The following is a 13,006-nucleotide window of genomic DNA, read 5'->3' as shown; positions in this document are numbered from 1 at the left end:
GAGAAAATTTGGAACTCAAAAGTTTGTGAACTGAATGATGAAAACCAAAAATAAATAAATTGAGGAATCTTAGAAAAAAAAAAGTATGTGCCCAACAGTGGCTGATCAGACCAATATGAGCTCAGAAGGCTCCACCACAGGTCAGGCACAAAGTCCATATGAACATTGGGAGTGGCACACCAATGCAGGTCTATGTCACAGGAGATGTATTGGACAAACACTTCTCCCACTATCTCCAGTTCCCTTAACATGTTGCATTAGCATCATCTCCCATCATCTTCATGATAAATCACTTGTGCCACATTCATTCTCTGCCCATCTGTCTACGGGGAACAAGGCCTCATACATGTTCCTAACTCCTCTTGCTGATACCCTGTACAATCTGTTCTCCTATCTAGCAGGGCATGAAAGAAGGACTGAGGGAGGGAAGGAGGTATGACTCCCCACTCAGGATAGACGGTGTGACTCATGGTTACTGGACATGTTCTGACGTATAAGGATGCTGTTCTTGTTTCTCACCTTGTACTGCTGTGTTTAAGTAAGCCCTGGGTATAGGGACCAGTTTCCAGATGTTCCAAGGAGGCCAACTGAATGCTCCCTAGGGTCCCAGCTGCCTCTTCAGGAAACCCAATTCTACATTCAGATAGATCTTACTGGCAAGTTTTCTTAACTCAAACCTAAATTTGCCTCATTGCAATTTTTAGCAATTATTGCTAATCCTACCTTCTGGAGCCAAAATAAGAATTCTAATCCTTCTTGCCTGGGGTAGCCCTTCAGACCAATCAAATGATCAAAAAGGTATTGAGCATCTACTACGTGCCAGGCATTGAGCTCAACAAAGGTGACAAGGACAACGACTCAAACAAATTTCCAAAAAGCTTACATAGACATGTGTTTGTATGCACATCTGTCTACATGTAAATAGATATTGTTATTGCTGTTCTGTCATTTCAGTTATCTCTGACCATTACCCAATTTGTGGTTTTCTTGACAAAGATACTGGAGTGGTTTGCCATTTCTTTCTCCTGATTTTACAAATGAGGAAACTGAAACAAACTGGGTTAAGTGACTTGCCAGAATCACACAGCCACTAAGTGTCTGAGGCCACATTTGAACTCAGAAAGATAAGTCTTCCTGACTCCATGCCTGGCACTCTATCCATTATATCACCTAGCTGACCCTTATGTAATGGTGGTCTACATATATTAATCTCAGGAAGTCTAGACATACTATAGACTCTCATTACAGGAGGGTTTTTTTTTTAATTAAAAAATTCACTTTTATTTTTAGCAATTACTTTTTCTTCTCCTTTGTAGAGGGCCAGCTTTAAGTGTCCTATCTGTGTTTAAGATCCAGAACAAAGCTTGACCTTTGCCCAGGCTTAACCCACAGGGCTCAAGGCAGGGCTCTCCAAATCTCCTCCTACAAGGGAGGTTCCGGAGACATTCAGTCTCATTCTCTGAACCTTAGATTTACACATCACCCCTCTATGCAGGTGATGCCTAGGCACCAGGGGAAAGTCTTGGAGTTTTACATCCCAATCTAGGAACTCTGATTATGAGAAAATAGGTATTGTCACTTATCAGCAGATGCTCCGGGAGTGTCTCGTGGGGAGGACTCTTTTGTAGCTAGGCTACATTTTCTGTATGTAACCTGTACCCTCAGATGAATAAACTGAGTCAGTCACTACTGGTCTGTCTGGCCCACATCTCACATTTATTTCACACCTTCCCGTTTGGTGCACTATCTGATTGCTGGCAATATTTGGAGCCCTGAACAGTGACCACATTGGAAGTCTGAGGAAGGTGGCTCCCTTGTGCTCCGGAGAAAATAAAACCCTTGGCGGCTATTACTCTGTGGAACAAGGTCCTTGGCAGCTGGAAGCTGTGGATTCAAGGTAAAGGGAGTGACGGTCATTACAAATTATCCTTTAGCAGTTTTAGGGCTAAAAGGGGGAACCACCAGGCTTAAGTGGGAGATTAGAAAAAAAAATTAGAAGAAAAAGATTAGAAGAAAAGTTTAGAAACAGGCTCAGTAATTATAGCATAAGAAAAATAAGGAAAGGGAGCTCGAGCATAAGAAATAGTGTCGCTTTGGAACGGCCTGCATATATACTTTTGGTCTTAAGGGGCGCCCTTAGGATCGAAAAGTATGGGTCAAACACAAGGCAGAATCAAAGACAAAGGATGCTGTCTAAAACTTTTCAAAGAAATAGTGACAGAAAGGGGTTTATTTATTACAAATAGTCAGCTACAGGAATTTTGGAACATGCTAAAAATATGTTTCACTCCTCCAGAGAATGTGCCATTAGCAACAAAAGTGCCCAGGGTAAATGCAGGGACAGGAACACAGGAAGAAGAAGAGAGGAATAGACTATTTGATGAGAAGCTTGGAATTGCAGAAGAGGATGAGGTGAAAGATGTGTGTTCCCTTTCTCTTAAACAACAGAACTGGAGAAAATTCATTCTCCAAACCAGTTGTCTGACTTGTGTAGGGGATTTATGACTAGCCTCTCTGAACTCTCCGAACCGAGAGTCTCTCTGTCATTATGTTATCTGTTCTATGTGAGTATCTGTGTGTATGTGTGTAATCTGAAACTGTTTGCAGCTGGCTAGCTTTCTCCCCTTTCCCCCCTCCCTAATACCAGCTGCCTCCTGGGAGCGGGTGGATGAGGGGGAGAAGGAGAGAAAAAAAAATTTATTACTTACGTTATATAATTGGTAAAAGGCAAGTAAGTTTAAGCATGTAGGAGAGAGAAGTATGTGTAACAAGCTTCAGGAAGGTATAATTTATTTGCACAGTGTGATTAGAGGTTTTGAAAGTAAAAAGGCTTTGAAACTTTTTGAGAATTGTTAGGAAAAAATTCTCTTTCTTTTTGCATTCTAAAGCCCTGGCCAAAGCTTTGGGTGTAAAATTGAAAGATTATCAAAGATAAGTTGTTGGAAAATATTCTCTTCCTTTCTCTCTATTCCAGCCTTGGCCAGGTTGGGGTGTGAGAAATAGAATGAGAATAGTGAAAAGGAGGGTGCACCCCCTCAGATCGTAAAGAAAAGTTTTTTATGTATTTGGAATGCAATCAAAAGATAATTTAGCTCATTCAAATTAGTAGTATGTTTGTTTCAAGTTTTAAAATCTAGTATTGTTACAAATTGGTAAACTTTTGTATTGTTTTGTGTTATGTCAAACAATTTTTAATAATTTAGATGTTATTAAAATGTGAATTAAAAAAGACTGAAAGACAGTGGGAAAGCTGTGTAAAAACCAATTGAATTATTTTATCAAGTCTGGTTAATCTTGCTTTGTAATGTTTTATAACTGTCAATTAGAAAGTCAGGTATTTCCATCTTTACCTGTAATTAAAGAACAGCTTATAGTTAAAACAATTTGACTATCACTTATGAAAATTACCAGATTGTTAATTAAGTTATTTGAAGTTACTGTTTTGATGTTAAAACCTAGAATTTTTAATTACTTATGAGTGAAAAGGAGGGGCACAAGGCAATTCCCTCTACTTTGTAAATTTGCTAGGGCTCCTGGAAACTATCTGTTGTGGGCAAGCTCATCTGCCTTGAGGGAAAAAAAAGAAAGAAAAAACTTGTTAGGATTATACAGTTCCTAAACAATTAATTTAGCTTGCTGAGAAGCTGCAACTTTATGAAATGATTTCTAATATATTTACATTACCCTGCTACCCTATGATACTTCAGATCCTAATATCTCATGAGACAAGACAAGTGCCTGTACTGGGGGCCTGGCACAATTCTAATATCACCCAGGAGACTGTAGACAGTCATTCCCCGGGGGCCAACCCAAAAAATCTGGCTGTAGAGCTTTTAAACAAATCAAGTGCTATCAAAATATTTAAAAATTGACCTGCCTTGTTACTTCATGCATTTTCTTGGGCAGTGTTATTCATCATATTATGTTTCATTATTTCCTGCATTGTCACCTTAATTAAATCAAGAATCACAGAGTTAGGAGTAGATGTTCATCTCCTCAAGCTGCTTGCAAATTCAAAAAGGGAGGAATTTGTAGAGGGCCGGTTTTAAGTGTCCTATCTGGGTTTAAGATCCAGGACAAAGCTTGACCTTTGCCCAGGCTTAACCCACAGGGCTCAAGGCAGGGCTCTCCAAATCTCCCCCTGCAAGGGAGGTTCCGGAGACATTCAGTCTCATTCTCTGAACCTTAGATTTACACATCACCCCTCTGTGCAGGTGACGCCTAGGCACCAGGGAAAAGTCTTGGAGTTTTACATCCCAATCTAGGAACTCTGATTATGAGAAAATAGGTATTGTCACTTATCAGCAGATGCTCCGGGAGTGTCTCGTGGGAAGGACTCTTTTGTAGCTAGGCTAAATGTTCTCTATATAACCTGTACCCTCAGATGAATAAACTGAGTCAGTCACTACTGGTCTGCCTGGCCCACATCTCACATTTATTTCACACCTTCCCGTTTGGTGCACTATCTGATTGCTGGCAACACTCCTTCATGGAACAAAAAAGAAAAGTATAACCTTCATAATATATATACACACAAACACATTTTGGTCACACCTCAAAATGTAAGTTTCACTTTGTACTTTAAATCGATCACCTCTCCAGAAAGAGATGAGCAGAGCAGCATGCTTATCTTCAGTCCCCTGGAATCATGGTTTGTCGAGGTCTAGGATAATCATTTACAGAGTAGTTGTCCATCTTAATGAGTGTAGGTAACCTCCACACTGACTTCCCCATAAGGATGAAATCATAGGTCCAGAACAAAACAGACACATGGGCATTCTTTCTGTCTTTCAAACACATTCTCTACACAATTAGCAAATTCATATTCAAAAATCATAGGTCAAACTGTATCATTCCATTCTAGGGCATCAGTAGCTTTCTGATTGGGCAGCTAGGTGGTGCAGTGGAGTGCCATGCCTGAGTCAGGAAAACTCATCTTCCTTAGTTCCAAATCTAGCCTCAGATACTGTGTGATCCTGGGCAAGTCACTTAACCCAGTTTGCTTCAGTTACCTCATCTGTAAAATGAGCTAGAGAAGGAAACTGCAAACAACTCCAGTATCTTTGCCATGAAAACCCCAAATGGGGTCACAATCAGACACAACTCAAAAAATGACTGCAAAACAAAAAGCCTTCTGACTGACTCTAGGATAAAACACTGCTTTCAGTCTGGCTTTACAAGTTGATAACGTATTACCTGCCTGCCAGGAGGTGACAAGATGCCTCAAAATTGTTGAAGAGGAGCTGGAAGTGAGTAACAGCTCTCGGCACTGAGCTTGATGGGACATGTGTGGTTGAGGGGATGGGCACACTGGAACAACGGGTTTGTAAGTGATCATTTGAGGATCATTCCCAAATCTTTGAGGCAGAAAAGACCAACTGACTATGCTCTAGGATTAGTTCAGTGGCTGCTGAGCCAACTTCTGGCTGCTGTGTATATGAGTCACTCACTAAACCTAGAGCCCAACCTGGGACCTCCAAAAATTGGCTCACTTTGGACTTTGCACCCACCTGGCTAGAACTGGCAACACATTACTGAGGTTCAGGGAGACAGGCAAAAATCTTAGGCTTTTCTTCTCTGCTACAGAAAGATTCAAGTTTTAAGAGTACGATATGATACATGTCATGAGTGATTTCAAATACTTTTAGGGCATCATTTTAAAAAGATATTATTTAAACATTCTTTTTAAAGTTAGTTACAGGGCAGCTAGGTGGTGCAGTGCATACAGCTCCAGCCTTGGAGCCAGGAGGACCTGAGTTCAAATCTGGCCCTCAGACACTTACTAGCTGTGTGACCCTGGGCAAGGCACTTAACCCTGATTGCCTCACAAAACAAAACAAAAAAAACATAAATTGAGTTACATTTGAGTTACAATTGAGTTCTCTCCATGAGCCACTGAGAAGACAAAAATATATCATTTATATATGTGAAATCATGTAAAACATATTTATTAGCTATGTCATAAAAAAGCAGGAAAATTTTAAAAAGTGAAAAAAATTATACTTCTATTTATACTAAGTTTGTCAGATCTCTCTGGAAGTGAACAGCATTTTTCAACATTAGTCCTCTGGAATTGTCTTAGATCATTTTCTTGATATGAGTAGCTAGGTGATTCACAGTTGATCATGAGATCATCATTAAAAATATTGCTATTAATGTGTACAAAGACCTCCTGGTTTTGCTTACTTAACTCTACAGCTATTGATATAGGTCTTCCTAGGTTTTGCCAAAACTGTCCCCCTCCTTTCTTGGAGCACAATAATATTCCATCACTATCATATACAACCACTTCATTCAGCAACTGATGGTTATCCCCTCAAATTTCCAATTTTTTATTACCACAAAAAGACTTGCTATACATATTTTTGTACATATAAGTCCTTTTCCATTGATGTCTTTGGGATATAGACCTAAGTAGTGGTACTGCTGTGTCAAAGGGTATGCACAGTTTTATAAGTCCTTTGGGCACAGGTCCAAATTTTCTTCTAGAATGGTTGGACCAGTTCTGCATTGTGCATTAGTGTCTATATTTTTCCACAACCCCTCCAGAATATCACTTTCTTTTTCTGCCACGTTGGCCAATCTGAGCTAATGTGACATATTTCAAAGTTGTTTTCATTTGCATTTCCCTAATTAATAGTGATTTAAATCATTTTCATTATTATTGACTGCTCTGATAACTTCATTGAAAACTGTTTCTATTCCTCAACCGTAATGGGAATTTTATTCATCTTTTCAAATGTGTCACTAATTAGATGACAAGGCATTTGGCTACAATGAGAAGGTAATAGTTAATCCTGCTGTTTACCTGTACTTCAATGAACTTCTTTCCTTGGACATTCAGGTCATTGGGCAGAAATTGCATTTCATTAACACCTGCCACACACCCTTGTAATGTTTTGTTTTAATTGAGGTGATTTCAAATCTGTAAGGCCCACAGTGGCTACTGAAATGAATAGAAGCAGAAGTAGCACCAGTAACATCAGGAATACAGCTCAGATTATGATATATTCCTCAAGCTGTCAACAATTATTCATCACACATTAGACTCAGGCTCATCTCATGACCAAGAAGTCATCCCCATGTATCTTGCAGGCCATATGCCCAGGGATCAAAGTTTATACTAAGGATCTCCCAATACCACTATCCACTCAGTAACCTCTGCCTCAGCCAGTATAACCTCTCCTTCTATGAAGGTCCATAGGAGGATAATACTAAATCTTTGTCTCTTTACAGGCCTCTGCAGAGGGGAAGAATTACTCTAGTAACAATTCTCTGATGAACATAAAGTAATGTGCTAAGTCTAAAGGCCTCCCTAAACTCAAAAGATTTCTCTCCAGAATTAATTCTTTGATGTTGAGCAAGTCTCTCAATTGTGTCTTACTGGAAAGGACCTTCCCACATTCACTACATTCATAAGGTTTCTCTCCAGTATGAATTCTGTGATGCACTGTAAGTTGTGTAAAATCTGCATTGGAATGGAAGACCTTGATGAATTATCTGATGGACATAAAGTAGTACTCTCTACCTAAAGGCCATTCTATATGCATTACATTCTTAAGGTTTCTTTCCTGAATGAATTCTTTGGTGTTGAGTAAGTCGTATTCTCACTCTGAAAGACTTCTCATATTCAATATATTCATGAAGTTTCTCTTCAGAATGAATATCTTGATGTCAAATAAGATCCAAGTTGTACACTCATTAAATTTGTTATGGATGTCAATAGTATGAGTTTTCTGATGTACAGTAAGGTATCCTTTCCTCCCGAAGGCCTTTTCACATTCATTACATTCATATGGTTTCTCTACCGTATGAGTTCTGTGGTACACTGTAAGTTTTGTCTTAGTCATGAAAGCCTTTCCACATTCACTACAATGATGAGATTTCTCTCCAGGACGAATTCTATGGTGCACTGTAAGTTGTGTCTTATCTAGGAAGGCTTTTCCACATTCACTACATTTATAAGGTTTCTTTCCAGCATGAATTTTTTGATATAGAATAAGATCTGAGTTGTAGAGGAAATCCTTCCCACTCCTTGTATTCGTCACACATATATCCAGTATGAAGCCTCTGATGTATAGTTAGATATGACTTCCTCAGGAAGGCCTTTCCACATTTACTACATTCATAAGGTTTCTCTCCAGTATGAATTCTGTGATGCACTGTAAGTCGTGTCTTCCTGCTGAAGGCCTTTCCACATTCACTACATTTATAAAGTTTCTCTACACTATGAATTCAGTGATGCACTGTAAGTTGGGTCTTATCTCGGAAGGCTTTTCCATAATCACTACACTTAATAAGGTTTCTTTCCAGCGTGATTTTTTTTGATGTAGAGTAAGCTCTAAGTTGTAGAGGAAACCTTTCACACACTCCTTATATTCATAACACATATCTCCAGTATTAAGTCTCTGATGTACAGTAAGATATGACTTCTGAAGGCCTTTCCACTTACACTACATTCATAAGGTTTCTATTTAGTATGAATACTCTGATGCACAGTGAGCTCTGTCTTTCTCAAGAAGTCCTTTCCACTTATACTACATTCATAAGGTTTCTATCCAGTATGAATTCTCTGATGCATAGTAAGCTCTGTCTTTCTCAAGAAGGCCTTTCCACATTCACTACATTCATAAGGTTTCTCTCTAGTATGAATTCTGTGATGCACTGTAAGCTGTGCCTTATCTCTGAAGGCCTTCCCACATTCACTACATTGATAAAGTTTCTCTCCAGTATGAATTCTCTGATGCTTTGTAAGTTGTATCTTCCTCCTGAAGGCCTTTCCACATTCACTACATTTATATGTATAGTATGAATTATTATAGTATGAATTCTGTGATGCACTGTAAGCTGTGTCTTATCTCTGAAGGCTTTCCCACATTCACTACATTGATAAAGTTTCTCTCCAGTATGAATTCTCTGATGCATAGTAGGCTCTTTCTTTCTCAATAAGGCCTTTCCACATTCACTACCTCTATAAGGTTTCTCTCTAGTATGAATTCTGTGATGCACTTTAAGTTTTGTCTTATCTCTGTAGACCTTCCCACATTCACTACATTTATAAGGTTTCTTTATAGCATGAATTTTTTGATGTAGAATAAGATCTGAGTTATACAGGAAACCCTTCCCACACTCCTTATATTCACAACACATATCTCCAGTATGAAGTCTCTGATGACTTGTGAGATTTGACCTTCTCCTGAATGTCTTTCCACATTCACTACATTCATAAGGTTTCTCTCCAGTATGAGTTCTGTGATGCTCTGTAAGTTGTGTTTTATATCTGAAGGCCTTCTCACATTCACTACATTCATAAGGTTTCTCTCCAGTATGAATTCTCTGATGCACTGTAAGTTGTTCTTTATACCTGCAGGCCTTGCCACAGTCATTACATTCATAATGTTTCTCTCCAGTATGAACTCTGTGATGCAGAGTAAGTTGTGTCTTATCCCTGAAGGCCTTCTCATATTCACTATATGAGAAAGGTTTATCTCCAGTAAATTCTCTGATTTCTGAAAGGAAGAATAAAAACCTGATTAACTCTCTCTTTTTTTTTTTTTTAACTAGGTTTTAGAGGTATTCTCTTGCCTTCTCATTTGAGAAGGGTAGTCTTACTAGTCTTTCACTAAGAATCAATTTATCTTTTTTGAAAATATGAAGACTCAAAGGTACCATACGTAAATAATCTGATGATGAAATCACCTGGAAGGATTCTTACTCTACTTTCAGTGCCTGGTATTTGAATGGAATAACTGTATTCAGAAAAAAAACAAACAGATGACTTTGAGAACTTGCAAATGTACCCTTATCATTTGAGGTGAAAATAGGAAGACAAAAGCCTGAACAGAAGAAAAAATGGAGAATTGAGTTCAGAGGGAGGAAGAGAAATAGATATATGAAGTAAACAGAATAAAGAAGAAATATGAGAGGGAAAATGTGACAATCACTGTCATAAATGTCATCTAAAAATCCAACATATCTATTTTGTAAGGAATTGATTGAAATCTGTAAGCTAAGACATAGTTGTTTTTGAGAAGAGAAATTATTAATAATTATCTTAAACATTACTCAAACTCCAATATTGAAAGTCGTAAAACAAGCAATAAATAGCCATCAGATTAGCAAAGATACTTTAAAATGATAAATTTTCACAATTAGGTCAAAATAGCTGCACATAAAGATGCTACTGCCATTTTTTTTTCTGAAAAAGAACAGCAATTTCAGCTAGAGCTACAAAAGTGTTCATATCCTTTGACCCAATGGTCCCAGGACTAGGTCAGCATCCTCAATATGTAACTGAAAGCAAACAAAGAGTTCTCAGTAAAATTTCCACAAGAGCTTTCTGTGAAATAGCAAAATACTGAAAATGTATAGGTCCAATGATGGGGTTATGGCTACATAAGTCCTGTCATATGAACAGAATAATGTTCCTTTACAAACATAATGTCAAAGTGTAAAGAAAATCAGGATGGCACATAACATGATACAATGAAGAAAAGGGAATGAGGTTAGGATTAAATATTTTAAATGTTTAACAGCAGCAAAACAAGACAATCATTAAAGCAAAAAATAAGAAAATATCAGAAGAGAACTAAGAAGCAAAAGGAGCACATTATTTAATATCTTCAGGAATGTACTTATGTTAAAAGGGAGAATGAATTCATGCAAGTGAGGCAGGAGAATGCCTGCTTAAGAAAAAAGAATCTTAAATGAGCAGAAGAGAAACAACTGCCCAGTGCTAAGGCAACAACTTTCTTTGAGAGCGGAGGTACATTTCAGTAAAGAGATACATAAAAAAAAGTAACTTTTTGAGATAAAAAAAGAAGTTTGAAAATCTCAGCTTCTGTCAACAGGCCTCAGAAGCTTTGACAGGCCACTATGTGCAACATTTTACAAGAGCATTGACCTAAAATGACCAACAGAATAGTATTTTGCAATGATCCATCTGCTTGGCTTTTATGCAGTCACCTGGACAAGCTGCTTCTTGGAATATCTGTCTTTGACATACAAGATGCTTCCCTTCTTTCCAACTGGTAGATCACAGCTGGTTTGGAAACTGCAAATCCTGTTCATTGAAAATGAAAAAGTATCAGGGAGTTATTTCAGAGTTCCATCATAGAAGAGATAGATGAAATACTCCTTCCAACCCTTAATAGAAAGGTGGGGGAATAAGGGCACTGAACATATCTTATACCACCAAGGGCATGATGTTAGCTGATTTTCTCTTGAGATTTTTGTTTTTCAAACATATGGGGTTCAATGGGCTGAGTGGAGGGAGAAGTTTTTCTTTTTTTTTTCTTTTTTTAAGGTGTCAGGGGAAGGAGAAATTACATCTTTTTAACAAGCACCCACAAAACTTAATAAAAGAATTCAAAACTAGTTTAAGCCCTATGCTAGGAAGACCTCAAGGACATACAAAAGACCACTATATTATGGTAGAATGGATTACTGAGTAAGGCTTGGGGCAAAAATTGTTCATTTGACTCACTCCCTGCTTAGATAGTGGAACATTTTGTATGATGAAACCTACACTGGGATTAAAAAGAAAATCTTGTATTTGAAGCAACAGAGAGGGGAAGACACATTCTCAAGAATAACAACAAATCAAGAAATCAATTTCCAGGCATAGTAAGCAAAGACCTTTTGGATGCTATACCATTTGGTGCATATATGTTTAGTAATGATATTACTTCATTGTCTATGGTGCCTTTTAGCAGGATGTAGTTTCCTTCCTTATCTCTTTTGATTAGATCTATTTTTGCTTTTGCTTTGTCTGAGATCAGGATTGCTACCCCTGCTTTTTTCACTTCAGCTGACATATAATATATTCTGCTCCAGCCTTTTACCTTTACCCTGTATGTGTCACTCTTTTTCAAATGTGTTTCCTGTAAACAACATATTGTAGGATTATGGTTTTTAATCCATTCTGCAATCCGTTTCCATTTTATGGGAGAGTTCATCCCATTCACATTCACAGTTATGATTACTATCTGTGTCTTTTTCTCCATCCTTTCCCCCATTTATGCTTTTCTTTCTCCTTTTTCCTTTCTCCCCTTCACTAGTGTTTTGCTTTTGACCACCGCCTTCTTCAGTCCCTTCTCCCTTTTATTATCCCTTTCCCTTTTCTTCCCCTTTACTCTTACTGCTGCTTCCCTCCCTTCTTCCCCCCCTTTTCTTTTCCCCCCCTCCCTTTTCTTTCCCTTTTCCCTCCTACTGCCTATAGGGCAAGTTAGATTTCTATACCTAACTGATTATATTATGCCCTTCTTGAGCCAAATCTGATGAGAGTAAGGTTCAAACAATGCTCCCCCCCTTCTTTCCCTCTGCTGTAATAGGATTTTGTGTCTTTTCCTGTAATGTAATTTACCCTTGTCTGCCTCCTCCTTTCTCAGTACATTTTCTAAGATCAGATTGATCCACTTATTTGGATCCATTTAACCCACTTGATTAGATTTTTTTTTATCATTACATCAAAGTCAACTAATATCCACCCTCTTTATGTATACTCCTTTAACAAGGTGTAATAACAATACAGTTCTCAAGGGTTGCAAGTCTCATATTCCCTTGTAGGGGTTTAAACAGCCCCCCCATTAACAACATATTGTATCTTCTGTCCCATTTACCTTTTTAAGTCCTTCTTGAGTCCTGTACTTGAAGATCAAATTTTTTGTTGAGCTCTGGTCTTTTTATCAGGAAAGTTTGGAAGTCTCCTATTTTGAATATCCACCTCCTCCCTTGAAAAATGATGCTCATTTTTGCTGGGTAATTGATCCTTGGCTGCATTCCAAGCTCCTTTGCCTTACGGAATATCATGTTCCATGCCCTGTGGTCTTTTAATGTAGAAGCTGCAAGGTCCTGTGTAATCCTGACTGTGGTTCCATGATATTTAAATTGTTTCTTTCTGGCTGCTTGCAGCACCTTCTCTTTCATCTGGTAATTTTGGAATTTTGCTATTATATTCTTGGTGTTGTCAATTTGGGATCTCTTTCAGGTGGTGATCGTGGATTCT

General features: G+C 38.1%; 2 pseudogenes; both read right to left on the bottom strand.

Annotated features, from left to right (window-relative positions):
- Window positions 1–6,318: 6,318 nt before the first annotated feature.
- Window positions 6,319–8,367, bottom strand: LOC144455844 (uncharacterized; annotated as a pseudogene).
- LOC144455843 (uncharacterized) lies at window positions 6,890–11,182 on the bottom strand (annotated as a pseudogene).
- Between the last annotated feature and the right edge of the window lie 1,824 nt (window positions 11,183–13,006).

This window comes from Phascolarctos cinereus, unplaced genomic scaffold (assembly GCF_003287225.1).
Source record: "Phascolarctos cinereus isolate Bilbo 61053 unplaced genomic scaffold, phaCin_HiC Scaffold_1;HRSCAF=81, whole genome shotgun sequence".
Taxonomy (NCBI): Eukaryota; Metazoa; Chordata; class Mammalia; order Diprotodontia; family Phascolarctidae; genus Phascolarctos; species Phascolarctos cinereus.
The sequence above is the reverse complement of the archived record's forward strand: the minus strand, read 5'-3'. Positions and strand labels throughout refer to the sequence as shown.